Raw genomic sequence first — 23,453 nt, 5'->3', positions numbered from 1 at the left:
TGATCCAGTCAAGAATTTCTTCTTCCGCTGTCAAAGTCAGCCGCCATTTTGGTTTGACAACGAAGCGACCTCAGCCAGCGATTGTTTCGCTTGCAAGCGGCGTAAAGTTAGCGCACTGTTGTTAGGCGAATCGCTGTACATCGCTTGCAAGCGATTGGCGCTTTGCAACGCACCCTAGGTCTTCAGCAACCATCACTCTTTTGTTTCCGTCATCCGGGCGGCATTTCTGACGTCATTCGAATCTGATTGTGACGTGAGGTCGGAATGACGTCACACTAGAAACGACGTCATAGCTGAAGATTGTTGACGTCATTCAACAAATTGTGTACACTGCGGCAGCATAACACCACTGCCACAGGCTAATTTGCATATCACGTGATCTGACTTTTCTCTTGTTTGTAAACAAACGCGTATTTTCAGAAATCAATATAGAACGGGCTAATGCAAGTAGTTGGGGCGTTTTACATATTGTTTTGCATAATTATATAGATATGCTGCTACAACTGCGACAGTGAGTTGCATGACAATATATATTTATACATCAAAGCGGCCGTATCGCTAGCTCTCCGTTGGGCTTCGATGACAGCACGTGGAGCCGTACAACCAATGTAAACATAGGATAACTACGCAAATTGAAATAGGTTTTCACGATTTCGGATATTTTCTCAATGAAAGTTAACCACTCTATGACATGTAATCATCTAGATGTGTGGACTTGTAAAAAATGAAACAGATGAAAAACATATGCAATATCTTGAATGGACTGTAAAAGATGTGACGAATCGTCACATGGTGCGGGCCTGTGGCAGAGGTATTATGCTGGCTGGCTGCCGGCGCATGGAACTCTGGGTAGGAGAGTGCAAATTGTGGTTACGCTGCTGTTGCGTTTTGCTCTCCTTAAAGGCAAACACTAAAATTCGTCTCTGTATGTAGACATCTTCGGTAATAAATAGAACATAATTTTCGTGTTCATGTCATACTCATTCGTGACTAACTCGTGTTATTCCGGGACAAGCCGAATAGCGACTCGTGTCCCTCTCGTGGCCATTTTTGCGATCGGGTTCCGTCTTTGCGCAAACGGGCATACCTAAAAGAATTGTCAACTCGTTGCGTAATGGTTCACACATTTTCCCCATATACTATATATATTTCAGATGCAATTTAAAGCACATCGGGACGTGCCGAATTATACAGTATGATTGAACACATTTAACTGTGTCAATTCCGACCCGTGAAGATTCCGGGCTAGAATAGGTCTTCAGGAACCCATGCTTGCCGTAAAAGGCGACTATGCTTGTCGTAAAAGGCGACTAACGGGATCGGGTGGCCAGATCAATTCCAAACGTATATCATGTAAAACCCCAACCAAACCGGCACATCTGATGTTGGTATCAATCAAATCTCGTGTCGATAACAACCATTGTTGCAAAAATTTACTCATCAATTATTTGCGTCAAGAGAAAATACAAAGATATGCCGAAATTGTATGCTCTTGTGGTCTACAAGCTGGAACCTCGCCATTGTCCTTACAGCACTTGCAGGGAATTAACTAGAAGTATTTGGATGAATGTTCATCTAGAACGCAATAATACCACTGAACGGTTTCTGCAGAGACGCTAGGGAAGGTACCGTATGTCACAAAATCATCTCCATGTTGAAATACAATATAAAAATAATAAATCTATCAACATGCGTCACGCAAGGGTTTGGAAGTGGAACATTTCCTTTGGCGAGGAGTAAATTCTAAATAAGGAGTGGGCGGCTATATAGAACAAGAATATTATGAATTATGGATGACATTCTCGACAGGCCACCGACATCACTTTGTTGGGGGCCGGTTTGTAAACAACCAATGATACAAAAGATGTTAACTGAGAACTCGGGAGCTTAAAATTAAATTTTTCACCATCAGCAGCACCCGCATCGTCTTCCTCATCATTAGTACCACTACTACTACATTAAGTGCATTACACAGTGAGACCTACCGCCAATAATGTCACTTCTCACCTTGTATCCTGATGTTATTCTCGATAGCTTCTGTTATGATAACCGAATGCTTTCTGTATTGCTGCAAATACAGCCGAGAGTTGTCCTTCCCATCTGTCACAGTTGAATGCTGCAATGGGGTAGCCAATATATATTAACTATATGTATTGTCGATTACACATTTGCCCAATCGATTTGGTAGTTATTATGTACAACGCCCAATGGTATTGATTTATAACCTTTCTGTATAATTAACGTACTGACTCAAACAGCCCGTGCAGAACACATTCAACGGTAAGCCAAGCTGTTTCTACGATAACAAATGAACTAATATGAGTGAGAGAGTTGGGTTTTAACAGTATTCCAGTTATATCGCGGCGTGCCAGCTTAATGTGGGAGGAAAGCCCGAAGTGATGCAGATCTTAGACGTTTACCACTTCGGTGAACCAGCGAGCACGGGTATTGTGCTGACAAACCTAGAAATATAATGGGGGCAAACCGATATAGAAATAAGTTTCTCCTAACATATGAACTGTCCACTCTCGCTTCACTCTTTGACACTGCCTCTGTGACGATCTGAGTCCCCTAATTAATACATTCACTGCCTTGTACATGTGCAAACCTACATATTTAAACAGGACCAGTCTAGGATCCCAAACCCACGAACATAGATGACTGGCACACCAAAGGGAAGCAACTCTGCACGGCGCCTTAGACGACTGGGTCGTCCGTTCCCTTGAAAAGCCAAAAGTTGACCTCACATGTTTACAAAGATTAAAATTTCAAAAACCCACTTACTACGGATCACTTTCCTAGGACTGAATGCATGATTCTAGGTCATCGAGTCTTCACAACGCTTACTACGGATCACTTTCCTAGGACTGAATGCATGATTCTAGGTCATCGAGTCTTCACAACGCTTACTACGGATCACTTTCCTAGGACTGAATGCATGATTCTAGGTCATCCAGTCTTTACAACGCTTACTACGGATCACTTTCTTAGGACTGAATGCATGATTCTAGGTCATCGAGTCTTCACAACACATACTACGGATCACTTTCCTAGGGCTTAATGCATGATCCTAGGTCATCGAGTCTTCACAACACTTATTACGTATCACACCGCCTCCCTGGTCTAGTGGTAGAGCGTCCGCCCGTAGAGCGGAAGGTCCGGGGTTCGATCCCCGACCGCGTCATACCAAAAGACGTTGAAAGATGGTACTTGTTGTTACCCTGTCTGGCACTCGGCATAAGGGGGGCTAAAACAAGGACTGGTCGGCTCGGAGTCAGTATACTGTGTCTGTGCGGGGTATTCATGTTAGAATACGCATGCTATCTCAGTGAGCTAGCACTATAAATCGGCATCAGTCCGGACTAGTACACGCAGCCACACAAACACACACCCATACATGCACGTCGCTATATAAGTGCAATAATCTTTGACGCGACGTTAAACCCCATTTCACCTCATCTATTACGTATCACTTTCTTAGGACGAAATGCATGATCCGAGGTCATCGAGTCTTCACAACGCTTTCTACGGATCACTTTCCTTGGACTGAATGCATGATCCTAGGTCATCGAGTCTTCACAACGCTTACTACGGATCACTTTCCTAGGACTGAATGCATGATCCTAGGTCATCGAGTCTTCACAACGCTTACTACGGATCACTTTCCTAGGACTGAATGCATGATCCTAGGAAAGTGATCTGTAGTAAGCGTTGTGAAGACTCGATGACCTAGGATCATGCATTCAGTCCTAGGAAAGTGATCCGTAGTTAGTGTTGTGAAGACTCATCGGGTATTTTCACAATATTTTCATTCTTTACTGTGAAGAGGCATGTTCGCCGAGTCAATGTCGTATTGAACGTTCTCACGTCGCCCTCGATCCTGTTATAAACAGGGGCAGTGAAACCGAATATGAAGAAGGCAGACCACTGTCTCATTCAAATTCAGCCACTCACTCAACGTGTATCTTACAAGCCTGTATCACATTAACACAATTCTGTTGTATTAACACAATTCCGTTGTATTAAAGTACTCACGGAAATGAAAAAAAAACTGTTTTTCTCAATTTAAAAATCGACACAAAGTGTTACATAGCTGTAAATACGAAATAACAAAACAACTCGAAAAGTACTATTCTGGATTTGCTAGTTTGATCTCAGTGAACAATAAAAAATGTACTTTACAGGAGGTAATTTGTCGGCACTTTCAAACATTCAAAAATAAAACTAAGTCCAAATTGACATAGCAGAAACAGACTATAGGCACTATGCACCTGTTCTCACCTGTCGTCAAGGTGTCATCGGTCACCTTGATCTACTTACACCTGGTTATGCTCTGTTTCACAATAGTCTGTTTTATTCACATTTTTACACACTTTTACGTGTAAAAAGGCATAAAAACATCTGATACACTGTATTTGTGCCACGGCCCAATTAGTACTAATTTAGTTGTTTGAATATTTACATATTTTGTATATTAACTGCATTTATTTAAGATCTGAGGTCGAAAAAACAGGGTTTTTTTCATTTCCGAGAGAACATTTTTTTTTTAGTTCTGGATTGTCTGGTCCAGACTCTATTATTTACAGACCGCCGTCATATAGCTGGAATAGTGCTGAGTGCGGCGTTAAACAACCAACCAACTGTTGTATTTGGCGCGTTGATGTTGCGACACCGGGGTTGGGCTACCCTGTAACGGGATCGTTTAGAGACGAATCGGTTTACATACCAACACAAGTACACACACAGATCTGCGGGCAGCTACCTGAGGCAAACTACATTTACGTCGTCCTGGTAACTGTACAATAATACGTTTCAACATCCCGCTTGTCGTGGCCTAGATTCTATAAATACTGATTAATTCATTGATGCAACATGCTGAAGTGATGCATTTTTAATTACGCCCTACATAGAGCGTTCAAATAGTCCCCTCTCTTCACAATACGAGTACTTTCGAGGAGATTCTGGGGTAGAATACATCGGGATATGTCTCTACGTGCAGGATAAAACACGCATCCGAAGTTTTGGTTGAAAATGTAAAACTGCAACCAAGGGAAATTTTACTTTCCCGAAGTCAAGGTTTTTCATTTTCAACCCAAACGGAGGAGGGTTTTTTTTATCCAACTTATGAACCGATTCAATGCAAAGAAAACCAGAAAAAAAAAAAAAACATCGATATACCTTATAGTGAAACAATACAGTGTATCGCGGTATAAAAGGAATTCGCTCAAAGCATGCAGCGGGGTCAAAGCGGAGTCATGATATGATACACTTAACAATTTCTCATCCCCTGACCCGGTAGCTCAGTGGGAAAATAGTGGTATACAAAACTTAACACGATATGAATGGTTGCAGGTTCGATTCACGTCTAAATTTTCATTTTAAATCAAATTGTAACTTTTAATCAGTCATCGAACGTAATTGTGCTCCGATCAGTTAATGAAACGTTCACAGTAAAACCAAGGTATTACAATTGACATATATTCATCAGGTCCCCGAGGAGATTCTTGGGTAGAATACACCCCGATCTGTCTGCTCGCTCTGTTACAACACGGGTACCCCCGAGGAGATTCTAGGGTAGAATACACCCTGATCTGTCTGCACGCTCTGTTGCAACACGGGTACCCCCGAGGAGATTCTAGGGTAGAATACACCCCGATCTGTCTGCACGCTCTGTTACAAAACGGGTACCCCCGAGGAGATTCTAGGGTAAACTACACCCGGATCTGTCTGCACGCTCTGTTACAACACGGGTACCCCCGAGGAGATTCTAGAGTAAACTACACCCCGATCTGTCTGCACGCTCTGTTACAACACGGGTACCCCCGAGGAGATTCTATGGTAAACTACACCCCGATCTGTCTGCACGCTCTGTTACAACACGGGTACCCCCGAGGAGATTCTAGGGTAAACTACACCCCGATCTGTCTGCACGCTCTGTTGCAACACGGGTATCCCCGAGGAGATTCTAGGGTAAACTACACCCCGATCTGTCTGCACGCTCTGTTACAACACGGGTACCCCCGAGGAGATTCTAGGGTAAACTACACCCCGATCTGTCTGCACGCTCTGTTGCAACACGGGTACCCCCGAGGAGATTCTAGGGTAGACTACACCCCGATCTGTCTGCACGCTCTGTTGCAACACGGGTATCCCCGAGGAGATTCTAGGGTAGACTACACCCGGATCTGTCTGCACGCTCTGTTACAACACGGGTACCCCCGACGAGATTCTCGTCCCAATTAATTGAGTGAGTGAGTGAGTTGTGTTTAACGCCGCTTTTATCAGTACTCCAGTTATATCACGGCATGTCAGCTTAATGTGGGAGGAAAGCCCGAAGTGATGCAGGTCTCAGACATTTACCGCTTCGGTGAAAACCAAGAGCATGGGTATGGTGCTGACAAACCTTGAAACATAATCGGGGCGAACCGGGATTCGAACCCACAACCATGTTTCTGGCGTGCCAAATTGGCGCAACTCTGCACAGCGAATTGCGGCGCCTTAGACGACAGGGACACCCGTGAAATGACTTACTTACTTACTTTGGAGATTTAACGTGAAATGATGCATATTCTTACCTTAATCCAACCTTATCTTAATCCAATCAAACAGCGAATAGCACAGCTTATTAGCATCGAGTAGAGCACTTCCGTAAAAAGAACAGTGTTTCCCTTAAAAAAAACAGCATACAGTTTATATGTTTTCTCTGTTGACTGGCATTAAGGAAGTTCAAAGGCAATAAAATAATTGAACCAACAACAGTTTACTGATTTGTATTCGGAGAAGGTGTTAACAAGCTTGACACGGGTGGGTAGAATTCTTGACCCCAGCAGTGATAACTCACCGGATGCCCATTGGTATTTCCTATACTTCTCATGACATTGTTATATACTTTTACAACTGCTGCTCAATAAACCGTGTTTGTGTTTAAATTCAAGTTGGAATTTCCGCTATCCAAAGTGTGCAGTGAGGTCGTCTTATCGTTGATAGTCATTTTGGAGCCATGAGCCATTATTAATGCGAACAAAGACCACCAGCATTTTTCGCATGTAATTCACGCTCGCGTTAATTTCAAGATTTACGGTACGTGAAATCGTTTTTCTGAGATGGCCCGTTTAATATAATAAAGTTTATATCAACAAGAAGGTTTTCCTATCGTTCACAGTTTGCTCGAGTGTATCTCGTGTCAGCAGCTGCAGGTGAAATCCCATTAGTTAGACGTCCCAATTGTTAGACATTTTTAGGTATAGGGGACTCACAGTTTAGGGAGTATATATGTTACAATTTCTTTCGTTCACTCACACTCACACTCACTCACACTCACTCACTCACTCACTCACTATCATACATACGCATTGCCTATTTTACGCCTATCATTATTATATAGGTGAGGTGAAATGGGGTTTAACGGCGCGTCCAAGATTATTGTGCTTATATAGCGACGTGCATGCACGTGTGTGTGGCTGCTTGTACTAGTCCAGACTGATGCCGATTTATAGTGCTAGCACACTGAGATACCATGCCGCAGTTTAACATGAATTCCCCACTCAGACACAGTATACTGACTCCGAGCCGACCAGTCCTTGTTTTAGCCCCCTAATGCCGAGCGCCAGACAGGGTAACAACAAGTATCATCTTTCAACGCCTTTTGGTATGACGCGGCAGGGGATCGAACCCCGGACCTTCAGCTCTCCGGGCGGACGCTCTACCATTAGACCACGGAGGCGGTCTAATTATTATTTATATCATATATCATATGGACATTGAATTGTCACCTGTCAGCCTGGTAGGATTGCCCGACAGCACTCAACACTTTTCTCATGTTGACGTTTCATGTTACAGGCAAATAAAAACATTTTAAAGAAACTCCATCTTCAATATTTGTCTGGGACGACTAGAAGCATGAACCTGCGACACAATGGCGCCCGAACCGGGACGGAGTTGTCATTATACCCGAGCAACACAACGTCGACGACTACCCCGCTTTCACGACGAGGCTTATGTACTTGGTACGTCCACCGCCGATGCATCAATCATGATACGGCATACAATCTACCAACAAGTGACTGATTCACGATTACTGTAGCGGCATTCGTCACCACTCGCCCCTTTCCGTAACTTGCAAGAAGACTCGTCCCCCTATCGATGAATGTTCAGTGCGAAAATACGACAAACCAATCAGAATGCGTGTATGATTTCAAGTTCTTCGTCAAAGAATCCCTCAGAAATAATTTTTGATTTTATATATGTCTTGCGTCTAAAAATATACCAAAGACACAGTTAAATGTGTTCAATCATACTGTATAATTCGGCACGTCCCGATGTACTTTAAATTGCATCTAAAATATATATAATATATGGGGAAAATGTGTGAACCATTACGCAACTAGTTGACAATTGTTTTAGGTATGCCCTTTTGCGCAAAGACGGAAACCGGTCGCAAAAATGGCCACGAGAGGGGCACGAGTCGCCATTCGGCTTGTCCCGTAATAACACGAGCTGGTCACGAATGGGGCACGATCGCTATTCGGCTTGTCCCGGAATAACACGAGTTGGTCACGAATGCTGTAGCGGATTCTTACAAATTTTTGCACATCGGTTTTTCGATTCATACCTCAATGAACCGGAAAAAATACACAGTCAATGCTTATAATTAAATTCGACAACATAAAACATGTTTTATCTACAATAATTTAACCAAACACAGCTGTTTCTATCAAAACAGACGAAAATGACGAGATTGATAAACATTCCAGGTGTATGAATACATGCTGTGGCGTGACATGAACCAGGTGATCGTTTAATTTATGCACGTAACTTGACACGCCTACACAGTCAGTAGCCAATCAAAGAAGCGTAGGATCAAAACAATGTTCATTGGACCTGTCAATCAAGGCAAGAGGAGAGAACAACTGCAACAATCAGACTGTAACGAACTGGAAGAAATATGTCGACCCAGAGAAGGCGGCTGTTTAAAATAACATGGTGAGTTACCGCCAGATTCAAACATTACTTCCCTGATTACGGTAAAACACAGTTGGAAAAAATGCTAGTTAGAAATTAAACCCCAAGACATGAAAGTTGAACCGAGACAAGCGGGAAAAAAACAGGCGCGCGAGCCTTCACGTTTGCTGTTTCATTCATTCTCGGCCTTCGGTTTCAAAGGGTAGTGTGAACAATGAATATGCATGAAAGTCGCTAAATGTCCTGTGCATGACGATACACGTGAGCAGAAAGGGAATTCCTTCGACTGTAATATTGGGATTGCCCGTCATTCCGCAGTAATATAATAGTAGTGCGCTTCGGTGGGCGTAGCTTATTTTTTTACATTCATTGGGAAATTAATGCAATAACACGTGACCAATTCAGCTAATTAGAGTACAGGAATTTCAATGAACACAACGGAAATTTAATTATAAAGAGTTGAAATATTAAGTGATACTATTTTTCGTTGTTTGGATTTTGTTTTACTGACAAGAGCTAAAATCCATGATTAAAACAACCTCTTCTTTTAAAAGTATTTTATCTAACCAATATACATATTTATCATATAATGGGTAGGTTTCTCGGCAGGATAAAGCCAACGCATAAAAACGATATCCGTTGGGGTCATATGCGGATAGAGATGCAAATATCAAAGGTCAAGTAGGGACTACTTTCACTGTTTATAAACAAACATGTCGTCGCCCTCGTCTCTCAGCGATCGAGTCAGAATTAGCCATCGGGAATGTGGATAAACTACAGGGATAAATGCTATCATCATTTATACTGAAAATCATAGTCTAAATGTGACGTAGCTAAGGCATTTTATAAGTTTTGGCAACTTTGGCGATATAAATTTCGAAACAATTTTACGAGGGCACGAGGCCTAGCCAAGCGGGATCAGTAGCCATATCTGTGCTTGTAGACCTCTGCGGCTTGAAACCTTCTCCACAAATTAAAATAGTAGGAGTTGGCCGAAATATGTTTGAATTGTTACCTTGTTTCGTTTTGTCGCTGTGTGTACATCTGACTACACTTCTTAACGTTATGACAGGACAGACCGACTGTCAGCAACGTCTGACCGTGGTCGTGACGTCTCATAGACTAGGGTTAGAGTAGCTTCCCTTTGAAAAAGGGCAGTTACTCTAGCGGACAGACCGATGGATTGCCGCGAAAGGCAACTAAAAACAATTGTTGTTTTGCGTATATGTTGCTTCGACACTGTATAAGAAACAGATTTCAGTTGGAACTATATTGGCTACTGTCACTGTCCGACTGACAAATCAATTACCCTGTGACGTAATAAATATTAATGCGCGCATTCCGGGAAAACTCGCAATGTTTCGGTAATGTTTGTGAGAGAGGGAAAGCGATTTTGAAGCACAGAACTAAAGAATGACATTATATGATAAAGATGTTATCACGCTTGTGTGTTTGGGGATGGTAAATATCCTTTATTAGGAATAAACACTATGTATTTAGCTCGCCAAGGCTCGCTAAATACAATGTTTATTCCTAATGCAGGATATTTACCATCCCCAAACACACTCGCGTGATAACCTCTATATATATAATGGACCCGTGAAGATCCGGGGTAGGATAGGTCTTCAGCAACACATGCTTGCCGTAAAAGGCGACTATGCATGTCGTAAAAGGCGACTAACGGGATCGGGTGGTCAGGCTCATTGACTTAGTTGATACATGTCATCGATTCCAATTGCTAGGATCGATGTTCATGATGTAAATCACTGGATTGTCTGGTCCAGAATCGATTATTTACAGAACGCCGTCATATAGCTGGAATATTGCTGAGTGCGGCGTAAAACAACAAACCAAGTATATATAATGATCTCTGCGATGTCTTGTAGCCTTGAGTAAAAAGGGTTCGGTTCAAATGGATTTGACAAATACACAGATTCAACTACAAAACTCTGACACACAGTAACAACAGATAACTAATCGGGCGGGCGACAGATGTTTATGAATCACCAATCCTGCCCAAAAGGTGGCACCAACCTCAAACACATGCGACTGCCAGTTAGGGAGATAATCGATGAAGCATATCCTGTACCAGTGTAAATCAAACCCAAGGTATTGTATGATTCTAACTTGAAAGTGGATACGATGTCCCTACATAACAACAACACACCCAAAACCTCAAAATGTTTTCAACCTAAACAGCAGATTTATTGTGATTCCAATAGGAGACTAACTTTGAAAAAGCAGCACGTCTCCCTCAAACCACAAGACACTCCTCCCTTCCTCCAACGTCTCCCTCAAACCAAAAGACACTCCTCCCTTCCTCCCACGTCTCCCTCAAACAACAATACAGCCCTCCCTTCCTCCAACGTCTCCCTCAAACCACAAGACACTCCTCCCTTCCTCCCACGTTTCCCTCAAACCACAAGACACCCATCCCTTCCTCCCACGTCTCCCTCAAACCACAAGACGCTCCTCCCTTCCTCCCACGTCTCCCTCAAACCACATGACACCCCTCCCTTCCTCCCACGTTTCCCTCAAACCACAAGACACCCATCCCTTCCTCCCACGTCTCCCTCAAACCACAAGACACTCCTCCCTTCCTCCCACGTCTCCCTCAAACCACAACACACCCCTTCCGCGTCTCCCTCTAGATTATGTCGAGCGACTCAAGCTGCGAGCTCCCACTGATTACATTTACCTGTCGACCCGTGAAGACCCAGGGAAGAATAGGTCTTTAGCAACCCATGCTTGTCGTAAGTGGCGACTAACGGGATCGGATGGTCAGGCTCAGTGACTTGGTTTATACATTTTATCGATCCCAATTGCGTGGATCGATGCTCATGATATCAATCACTGGATTGTCTGATCCAGACTCCATTATTTACAGACCGCCTTCATATAGCTGGAATATTGCTGAGTGCGGCGTTAAACAACAAACTAACAACAACATAATGATATGGAAATGGGTTTTTTCGCATTTATTTATCAATCCATTTTCATATTTTTTGTAAAAAGAAATGTTTAAATCAACTACTACAGGACAAGAAAAAAACATATGAGGATATGCAAATGCAATGGAACTGTCGCCGATAACAAACCCGCTAACCCGAAGCAATACAACGTTTTGTAACCACAATGTCGACTTTCAAGCAGATTTAAATTTTTGAAAGCCATAAAATTCCATTAAATATACGCGGTCAACGCTAGAGAATAACTACTCGATTATGGGTGTACGACCTAAAATAGCTGTGGAAATTATATGAATGAAACACTGAAAAACGGTGAGGGCCACCAAAAAAAGTAAGCATGTCCTCCGCCGGTAGCACCCGCCACTAAAAGATTTTGGTGGCAAAACAATATGTGTTTGTAGCCTGACACCGCACAGCAGTTTGTTTTTTGCTGAGTGAAAGAATTAATCTGAAGGTTACCTATTCGCTCACGAAGTTCAAAGCAAAGGTACGAAACGTCGCACGCCGAAGGATAATTACTTTCGATTTCAGATGTTTCTTCACAACAAGGATCGGCACTGACCGAATAACATAGACACGCATGTAACGATTTGTCGTTTGTTTGTTTGTCGTTTGACGCCGCACTCAGCAATATTCCAACTATATGACAGCGGTCTGTATATAACCGAGTCTGGACCAGACAATTCAGTGATTTATATCATGCACATCAATCCACACAATTGGGATACGATGACATGCATCAACCAAGTCAGCGAGCGAGTCGCCTTTTATGGCAAGCATGGAGTGCTGAAAACCTATTCTACCCGGATCTTCACGGGTCAATAATTTATACTGATCAGATCAAGTCTGATCATGACTGATGGACTGTATCAAGCTTAGTACCCTTTGGCCAGTCAACTAGTGAGGTGGTGAGGTGAAATGGGGTTTCATTTCGCGTCCGAGATTACGATTACATGCATCAACCAAGTCAGTGAGCCTGACCAGTTCAGTATTCTCAATGTTCAGTTCACTTCAGTATTCTCTTTGAAAAGTATAGTTCAGTATTCTCATGGAATAGTTCAGTATTCTCAATGTATAGTTCAGTATTCACAAAGTACAGTTCACTTCAGTTTTCTAAGGACATTTTCTTTTCTTCAGGTAGTCCTTCAACAGCTGGCACCCCCTTGCAATAAATCCATTATCACCATCTGCCTGTGTCTGTGTTTCCCAACGGCCCGAGCCGGATAAATACCACTACCCCGGCTACATATAGTTCACTTCAGTATTCTCAATGTATAGTTCACTTCAGTATTCCCAATGTACAGTTCACTTCAGTATTCTCAATGTATAGTTCACTTCAGTATTCTCAATGTATAGTTCACTTCAGTATTCTTAATGTATAGTTTATTTCAGTATTCTCTATGTATAGTTCACTTCAGTATTCTCAATGTATAGTTCACTTCAGTTTTCTCAATGTATAGTTCACTTCAGTATTCTTAATGTATAGTTTACTTCAGTATTCTCAATGTATAGTTCACTTCAGTATTCTCAATGTATAGTTCGCTTCAGTATTCTCAATGTACAGTTCACTTCAGTATTATCAATGTATAGTTCACTTCAGTATTCTCAATGTATAGTTCACTTCAGTATTCTCAATGTATAGTTCACTTCAGTATTCTCAATGTATAGTTCACTTCAGTATTCTCAATGTATAGTTCACTTCAGTATTCTTAATGTATAGTTTATTTCAGTATTCTCTATGTATAGTTCACTTCAGTATTCTCAATGTATAGTTCACTTCAGTTTTCTCAATGTATAGTTCACTTCAGTATTCTTAATGTATAGTTCACTTCAGTATTCTCAATGTATAGTTCACTTCAGTATTCTCAATGTATAGTTAGCTTCAGTATTCTCAATGTACAGTTCACTTCAGTATTATCAATGTATAGTTCACTTCAGTATTCTCAATGTATAGTTCACTTCAGTATTCTCAATGTATAGTTCACTTCAGTATTCTCAATGTATAGTTCACTTCAGTATTCTCAATGTATAGTTCACTTCAGTATTCTTAATGTATAGTTTACTTCCGTATTCTCAATGTATAGTTCGCTTCAGTATTCTCAATGTACAGTTCACTTCAGTATTATCAATGTATAGTTCACTTCAGTATTCTCAATGTATAGTTCACTTCAGTATTATCAATGTATAGTTCACTTCAGTATTCTCTACGAATAGTTTACTTCAGTATTCTCAATGTATAGTTCACTTCAGTATTCTCAATGTATAGTTCGCTTCAGTATTCTCAATGTATAGTTCACTTCAGTATTCTCTATGTATAGTTCACTTCAGTATTCTTAATGTATAGTTTACTTCAGTATTCTCAATGTATAGTTCACTTCAGTATTCTCAATGTATAGTTCGCTTCAGTATTCTCAATGTACAGTTCACTTCAGTATTCTCAATGTATAGTTCACTTCAATATTCTTAATGTATAGTTCAGTATTCTCAATGTACAGTTCACTTCAGTATTCACAGTGTATAATTCACTTCAGTATTCTCAATGTATAGTTCACTTCAGTATTCTCAATGTACAGTTCACTTCAGTATTCTAAATGTATAGTTCACTTCAGTATTCTCAATGTATAGTTTACTTCAGTATTCTCAATGTATAGTTCACTTCAGTATTCTCAATGTACAGTTCACTTCAGTATTTGGGTACGCTGGCAGGCAAAGCGTTCACTTTTTTATTATGCTATTGACGACCAGGGTGGGAGGCATTGCGCAAGAATCCAATTGCTCTGGATCGCGAAATATGCACAGCGCGTCATGCAAATAGAGCCGACAACAAATATGTTAACGTTATACCAGATGATACTACCAAACCTTCAATGCAAACATGACTGGGGCATACACGAGTTGAATTCTATCTGAAAAAGTCTAATTGAGGGGATATTTTTATCAGAGATTATCAACAGGATCTACTTTACATTTTAGGGTTTGTCGAGCGTTCGGACCTCCATATATCATGTCTTTCATCCGACACCAGGGGTGAATTAGCACTGCGTCCTTATGTTGTCTGATAGCAGAGGTAGCGATCCCAATAAGGATCCTACTTTAACGTCATATATCAGTCAAAAAACTCAGATCTGAATGAATTGTCAGGAACGTACAAGATTTTAATGATAATGGATTACTTTCTTATACTTATTTTTGGCCATTATTTATTAATGGCACGTTATCACTGACGTCATTAGCTTACATATTTAACAAGTAACAACATTCGCTATACAAGCAGTAGGTCAAGCTTCCGAATTAATTAAGCCGATGACAGTACAACATGTGTTTGGCAAGTTAGATATGCTGTGTGATAAATGTACATACCTTAGGCTGAGAAATCAGGACGCCACCTTCTCTCTCACCTGTCTCTTGAAAAATGAAGAATCAATAGCGTGACGAGGCTAGTGGCCACTTTCAGCTTGCAACCAAGTCGGAGCAAGGACTACCAGGAACGCGGATGAACACGCATCTAACTCAGTGTTGTGTGTCCAGCTCATTTGTGTATCCGAGATGGAAACATGTCTACGTTTATTCCATATACGTACATGTATGGTCATAACATGTGTCGTTAACAATTTATCATATTTTATAGAATCTCTCAACATGGTGCATGATCGATCTGGATCTATGTTCACCAGTGTGGCCACCATACCAATATACAGGACCTCTCTACAAGGTGTGTGGCTGACTGAATGTCTAATGATAGCATAATCGACACATTTTTTATTCATGAACTACTAGACCAGTTGCTCCGTACCCAAATGAAACTGTACCTAGTATTGCGTGGCCAGAAATTGAGCATTTGCGTTTCGGTGTCACGACACTTGAGATCCAACTTTTCAGTTCAACCATTTTGCTGAACTGTAAAGTGTTACACATGGCCTTTCTCGCCATGGGTCCTATACCAACAGTTGATTATCAACACACCGAGTCCGAAGGGCCAAGGTAAGCGTATGCCATACGGGGGGCACGGGTGGATATGGTTTGAGTACGCGGGTGAGGTTTGAGTACGTGGATGAATAGGGTTTGAGTACATGGGTGAGGTTTGAGTACGTAGGTGAATTGGGTTTGAGTACGTGGGTGAGTTTGAGTACGTGGGTGAATAGGGTTTGAGTACGTGGGTGAGGTTTGAGTACGTGGGTGAATAGGATTTGAGTACGTGGGTGAATAGGGTTTGAGTACGTGGGTGAAACAGGTTTGAGTACGTGGGTGAAACAGGTTTGAGTACGTGGGTGAATAGGATTTGAGTACGTGGGTGAATAGGGTTTGAGTACGTGGGTGAATAGGGTTTGGGTACGTTGGTGAGATGTGAGTACGCAGATTAGGTTTGAGTACGTGGGTGAATAGGATTTGAGTACGTTGCTGAATAGAGTTTGAGTACGTTGGTAAATATGGTTTGGGTACGCTGGTAAATAGGGTTTAAGTACGTGGGTAATTAGGGTTTGAGTACGTGGGTGAGGTTTGTGCACGTGGGTGAGGTTTGAGTACGTGGGTGAGGTTTGAGTACGTGGGTGAGGTTTGAGTACGTGGGTGAGGTTTGTGTACGTGGGTGAGTAGTGTTTTGTGCCGCCTATTGTACTGGGTTCCACCTACGCCTCAAAATGACATGTCGATGAAATATGACAGATTAATGCCAATGTACTAAGTCACTAAACATAAACATTTGATTTTCTGTTGTTTGTCAAATCCAGCTATATAATCAGTACACAGTCGAATCTGGACCAGACAATCCAGAGATTACTATCACGGGCATCGATCCACGCAAAATCGCATACAAAGACAGAGACTCGCAACCTGACCTCAAGGTCCATTTGGGCGCCTTTCATGACAAGCATCGCCTTTATTCGTCCTCGAAATCCCCCCGTTAGGATACCGAATAAGAATAGGTCTCCAGCAATCTATGCTGGTCGTACGATGCAACGAAATGAACCGGGTGTCTGGATTCCCCAAATAAGACAAGCCTGAGGTACTGGAGACCTTCACAGAGACAAGCCTGAGGTACTGGAGACCTTCACCGAGACAGGCCTGAGGTACTGGAGACCTTCACAGAGACAAGCCTGAGGTACTGGAGACCTTCACAGAGACAAGCCTGAGGTACTGGAGACCTCCACAGAGACAGGCCTGAGGTACTGGAGACCTTCACAGAGACAAGCCTGAGGTACTGGAGACCTTCACAGAGACAGGCCTGAGGTACTGGAGACCTTCACAGACAAGCCTGGGGTACTGGAGACCTTCACAGAGACAAGCCTGGGGTACTGGAGACCTTCACAGAGACAAGCCTGAGGTACTGGAGACCTTCACAGAGACAAGCCTGAGGTACTGGAGACCTTCACAGAGACAAGCCTGGGGTACTGGAGACCTTCACAGAGACAAGCCTGAGGTACTGGAGACCTTCACAGAGACAAGCCTGAGGTAGTGGAGACCTTCACAGAGACAGGCCTGAGGTACTGGAGACCTTCACAGACAAGCCTGAGGTACTGGAGACCTTCACCGAGACAGGCCTGAGGTACTGGAGACCTTCACAGAGACAAACCTGAGGTACTGGAGACCTTCACAGAGACAAGCCTGAGGTACTGGAGACCTTCACAGACAAGCCTGAGGTACTGGAGACCTTCACAGAGACAGGCCTGAGGTACTGGAGACCTCCACAGACAAGCCTGAGGTATTGTGGACCTCCACATGGAGACAGGCCTGAGGTACTGGAGACCTCCACAGACAAGCCTGAGGTATTGTGGACCTCCACATGGAGACAGGCCTGAGGTACTGGAGACCTCCACAGACAAGCCTGAGGTATTGTGGACCTCCACATGGAGACAGGCCTGAGGTACTGGAGACCTCCACAGACAAGCCTGAGGTATTGTGGACCTCCACATGGAGACAGGCCTGAGGTACTGGAGACCTCCACAGACAAGCCTGAGGTATTGTGGACCTCCACATGGAGACAAGCCTGAGGTACTGGAGACCTTCACAGACAAGCCTGAGGTACTGGAGACCTTCACAGACAAGCCTGAGGTATTGTGGACCTCCACATGGAGACAAGCCTGAGGGAAGCCTCGTCTGTCCTAGACTGTAGATGCGAACGAATATGTTTGCACTGAATCACATCAAGGTAACAGGATGCTTCCACATTGATTTATGTGTGCAAATATCATTCGCGCGTACCTGGCCTGCGTCTATGTCCCCTCCCAGCCTCGACCTAATTATGCCTGTGAGACTACGGGTGTCGCGTGACCTATAAGGGTGGGATTGCTCTCGCATAAAAACTATGGATTTATAACTATATACATATAGTGTCCCCAAACCCTCACAAGACTTTCGTGAACTTTGTCGGATCACACGGACAGCACTCTCGGGTAATAGTTCCCGAGTAAGGTTTATGAGGCTGTGCATGAACAACAAAATTTCGACAAAATTGTCTTGAAAGAGAGAAGGGAGGCAGGGTGTTATTTTTAAAATGTTGCGGAAAAGAGGAAAAGAAACATTCGCTTGTTCTCGAGTTTCACCACAAAACAACTACATCGTTCACTGCCTGATGTTCGAACAATATCTGATCAATATCAACTCAGAATGAATGTATTGAAGCGCTGACTGATAAAATATCCTGTTCCCAAAATCCAGTTTGTCTGTCTGTCTGTTGGTATTGACACTGGAATACAATAACACTGCAGGTAGAGGTAGAATCAATACTTCAACCGAGTGTCAATATGTTAATTGATTATAAATGTAAAAGAAATACAACCTAAGGCTAATTGTCCTGGTGAATTTTGTCAACTCAGTAAAACCGGGTTTCTTTCAATCTGCTACTTGCAAATTTATTTCCAACAATTTCATTTTAGGATGTTTGTGCTCTGACCACATCTGCAGGTTCCCGACTAAGCTACGAGGGGTGTTCATTAAAGATTTCCCCTAAACCACTTAGGGTTATCATATTTGGTTGAAATTTCACATGTGTAATGCTACATGTATCTATGGGTTATGTCTGAATTTGCAGCACCGAACTATTAATCTTACCACTTTTACAGGTGTTATGATCGAGTAGGGTGTGACAATGGAGCCAGTAGAATACCGAGCAGTGATTAGGTTTTTATATTTGAAAGGTCGCGCACCAAAAGAAACTTTCTATGAAATGAAAGCAACTTATGGGGAAGATGCCCCATCATATGACGTTGTTAACACTGGCATCCTTTCCCATCCTCCTTACTCTCCTGACCTTGCACCATCTGACTTCCACCTCTTTCCAACCATGAGGTCATTTTTGAAGGGAAAACGTTTCACAGATGATGAAACACTGATTTCTGAAGCCAGGTCCTTGTTTGAGACGCAAAATGAAGGCTTTTACAAGCGAGGTCTCCATAGTTGCATAAAACGATGGGAGAAGTGTGTAACTCTTGGTGGTTCCTATGTGGAGAAAGACTAATACCTATGCCAAGTTTCATTCCACTAGGTCCATCGGAAGTGGGTCAGGGGAAATCTTTAATGAACACCCCTCGTACGTTAAACACACACGCTGACCATATTTACATTTCCACTATCTAGTTTCCTACGAGATATCTACTTATTTTACATACAGTGTGTGGTGAACGTTTTGTCATAGCGACTGATTTACGACATCCATTGTCTGAAGAACATTTGATTGCAAAGGCTCATTACCCTGGAGCCATGACATCTATATGCCTTGAAACACTTAATTGCTGTTATTTATTAGATGCTTATCCTATTTGTTAATCCCCATTTTTGTGTACATCGACCGTCTGCCATCCTGAACAGGATGTGCAAGTATGTCACTTTTGATTTACTGTTTACATTTATATTTATTACTTACTAAATGTCATGTGACCTTGGCTATATAAGCCTTGGTCCAGAGAGGAGGAGAAAAGAAAGGTCTTACCCTTAGCCTAGCTAGGGTTAGGCTGGGTGCTCCGGGGCACCTAGACAACAACCACTACCACTATGTGCTGACCAGGCACATAGTGTCTTTTGTATGTATATATCAACATGTATAAAGTAGAACTGTATATACCACAAGCCATCGTCTCCAAGTTGTCACTTCCTACAGGAACCATACGTCGGCCCCTTGCATATACGAGTATGCAAATTGTTCATTAATCAACGTCGGACCGACAGCGCGTTGTTAGTTTCTACAACCACGTCATAAATCAAACACAAGGGGTCCGTCCACCCGATACGGGAGTTGTGTACATGAGGCAAACAGGGCTTAAGGTCAAATCCACTAAACCACGGTTGTTTCTGAACATTGTTCAGTTATCACGCACACTCGTACAATTTGATCTGACATCTCATGCCGATATTATTCCGTGGTCTAGTTTTCTGAAAAGTCGGTGGGATCACGTATCGTATCATTATTTGGATATTTGGCAAGATCTCGTCCAGGATTATAACCACAGACCTCACAGAGCATTGAATGAGGTGAGGTGAAATGGGGTTTAACGTCGCGTCCAAGATTATTGCACTTATATAGCGACGAGCATGTACCTGTGTGTGTGTGTGTGTGTGTGTGTGTGTGTGTGTGTGTGTGTGTGTGTGTGTGTGTGTGTGGCTGCTTGTACTAGTCCGGACTGATGCCGATTTATAGTGCTAGCACACTGAGATACCATGCCGCAGTTTAACATGCATACCCCACTCAGACACAGTATACTGTCTCCGAGCCGACCAGTCCTTGTTTTAGCCCCTTAATGCCGAGCGCCAGACAGAGTAACACCAAGTACCATCTATTAATGTCTTAATGAACCCCGGACCTTCCGCTCTCCGGGCGGACGCTCTACCACTAGACCACGGAGGCGGTCATTGAATGAACGATCATCCTCAGACATGAACAACACTAATGAAGCTGTAGTATGGAAGGAACAATATATTGAATCTCTGAAAAAAAACATGAAACTATCAAGAAAGAAACCAAGGAAGAAATCATTTAAGTTCAAAGTTGGAGATCAAGTCAGACTATTCCATTTAAGGTATGCATGTCAACGGGACTAATGTCAAGAATGCATGTCAAGAAATGGACTGAAATCTATTTTTATAGCGAGAAGGGGTTGTTATGGAGACTGATGGCAGAGGATCCGATTAGTTGGAAATTTTATGAGAATAAACTTCAGAAAGTAAACAAATCTGCTGGCACCATCTGGCTGTGGAGAAAGTCTTGAAGAAAAGGAAACGAGTTGGTGTAAAGGAGGTGCTGGTGAAATGGATGTAAAATCCCAAGATGTTTACCAGCTGGATCCCTGAGGCTGATATGCAGAGGCCCATCGTCTTATTCCAGCATCAGTTGCATGCCAGTTGTCATGGAGTCCACATCGTGTCCTGAGTGTGAGAAACTGTTCTCTAGACATGATAACATGGAGAGTGGGTGAGTGAGTTGGGTTTAACGCCGCTTTTAACAGTATTCCAGTTATATCGCGGCGTGTCAGCTTAATGTGGGAGGAAAGCCCGAAGTGATGCAGGTCTCAGACGTTTACCACTTCGGTGAAACCCACGAACACGGGTATGGTGCTGACAAACATAGAAACATAATTGGGGCGAACCGGGATTCGAACCCACAATCATAGGTTCATAGGTTTCTGGCGTGCCCAAGGGACGCAACTCTGCACAGCGAATCGCGGCGCCTTAGACGACTGGGCTACCCGTGCCCCCTAACATTGAGAGACATAGGAGACAGTTACATAAACCTTTGTCACCATGTTGTTAGTTCGCAGGACACCTATAAAATTTGAAAAGTCACATTAGCGCTGCGCTTTGAATATCGGACCAACAGTTGGTCACTCGCACTGCCGGGGTCCAGTCTGTGGCGTATATATAAGCGTGCATAATTGTTATGTACGGTAACAGGGGAAGTAACTCTGTTCCTACAATGTGCTAAGAGAAGTTAATGCTACTCTACATCCGCTAACGTGATGTTGGTTATTTAAGTCTTCCTACGACAAACTAACGCCGTAAAACACGTTACACAGTCTGTGCATTCAAACTGATTTCGGTTCCCTTGACCTGTCAGGTGAATTTATATCATGTCCGTAACATTTTGGAAGAGAAAATCAGAGTGTTCGCCAAAGACATGCATGTTAAGTGTATCACCCAATACCTAAAACGTGAACATCTACAAACTCAAGTCTGCTTACTTGTCAGTGAAAGCAACGAAGGGCAAGGTCACCATCGGAATAAGAAAAGACAACCGTGATCTGCTCACAGCGTTTTACGCCAGAGATAGGGAATGTTATTGCTCACCTTTGGATATTCTGGGCCACATAATCAGAAGTCAGGCACACCTCTACGGAGTTTTCGAATGATTTGTATCGGAAATGTTCACTTTGATTGATCTGGTCGTGAAGTCGTGAACAAACAACTCCCGAAACAATGACACAAAATACACTTCGAAGAGGACACTGATGGCACAACCGGAATATCCCAAGTAAGTCTAGATATATGTCCAGATCGTTTAAACAGATTTCATTTCACCACGCTTACCCTTTTATGTTAAATCAAATTTGAAGTTGTGGAAGTGGTCGGGTGCGTCTCGCTCATTGGGACCCTCGCTCTATTGAACGTCAGATCTAGTCGTACATTGTAAATGGATATAGCTCGATTATATAATGTCTGTAGAAGATCAATGTATAACTTATATAGGATGCAACCCGAATTTGATGCGTGTGACTATCTTGTTTGGTTTAATAAAATGTTTTTTAACATATCTCGCTGCCATGAGATTGCTTCAGTTCTGCCTTGAAGTTGTAAAATTAATGACGTCTCGCGATTTTTTATGAATGAAAAAAGTAGTCCCGGTGTGACAGAGGTCACGGTTATCCCGTCAAAACGAATAAAACGAGGTCACCTTTGTTCATTTAACAATTGAACGTCAGTTTGGATGGGTTCATTGAAGTGTGAACGATTTAAAAGTGCTGATTAAACTCGCAAGCTCGGAGGTTCACACATCCAAACCCATCCAAACTGACGTTCAATTCTTATAATTTCAGACTTTGTAGTTTACTGGTCTCGCCGAATAATATTGTAACAATGTTTGCTTAAATTTGAAGTCCTCTGGTTTCGCAGAAGAACATTACAACAATGTTATTTTATCGGTATTTGCCGGCTCTCGGTCACATACGTTTCCCCACTCAAACTCAGTTACGCAAAGAAAAATAGTTCTTTGAACATATACAACATAATCTAGAAATATGTCAACATAATTTCATTCTCTGAAAAAATTTACAAACAATAATTGGGATAAATAAAATCTTTAAAATAGGTTACAGGAAGTTGAACAAAAATATAAACATGACGTCGATGCATCGAGGCGAGGTCAATTTTTAAGCGCGGATTTATACATGACGTCACATAAGTTTGTAAAGAGGTGTATTTCGAGTCGAACGGGAGCATGAGGATGAAATTTATACTTACTGCTGTTGAAAATGACGTTCATGGAGCAGTTATGGAAAACAGCCCGACGCGTGAACCATCTCATAGCACTAGCTAACTGGG

The 23,453-nt window shown here is 42.5% G+C and overlaps 1 protein-coding gene across 6 annotated transcripts in view; it reads right to left on the bottom strand.

Annotated features, from left to right (window-relative positions):
* LOC139458260 (uncharacterized) overlaps nt 1-15,345 on the bottom strand; it is a 31,538-nt gene extending 16,193 nt beyond the window's left edge. Inside the window, exons 1-3 of one of the 6 annotated variants that reach the window (XM_071239631.1) lie at nt 15,291-15,313; nt 6,576-6,668; nt 2,008-2,116 (exon numbers count right to left, since the gene is read on the bottom strand). The gene's annotated coding sequence lies outside the window, so the exon portion shown is untranslated. Of the gene's footprint in view, nt 1-1,985; nt 2,117-6,575; nt 6,669-15,290 lie in introns of all 6 variants that reach the window. The other 5 variants (XM_071239633.1, XM_071239630.1, XM_071239634.1 and 2 more) reach the window with 5 other exon arrangements.
* Nucleotides 15,346-23,453: the final 8,108 nt, after the last annotated feature.

The sequence above is a fragment of the Haliotis cracherodii genome, unplaced genomic scaffold, assembly GCF_022045235.1.
Source record: "Haliotis cracherodii isolate W230 unplaced genomic scaffold, xgHalCrac1.p SCAF_12, whole genome shotgun sequence".
Taxonomy (NCBI): Eukaryota; Metazoa; Mollusca; class Gastropoda; order Lepetellida; family Haliotidae; genus Haliotis; species Haliotis cracherodii.
Note: the sequence above shows the minus strand (reverse complement) of the source record. Positions and strands in the feature narration are given on the sequence as shown.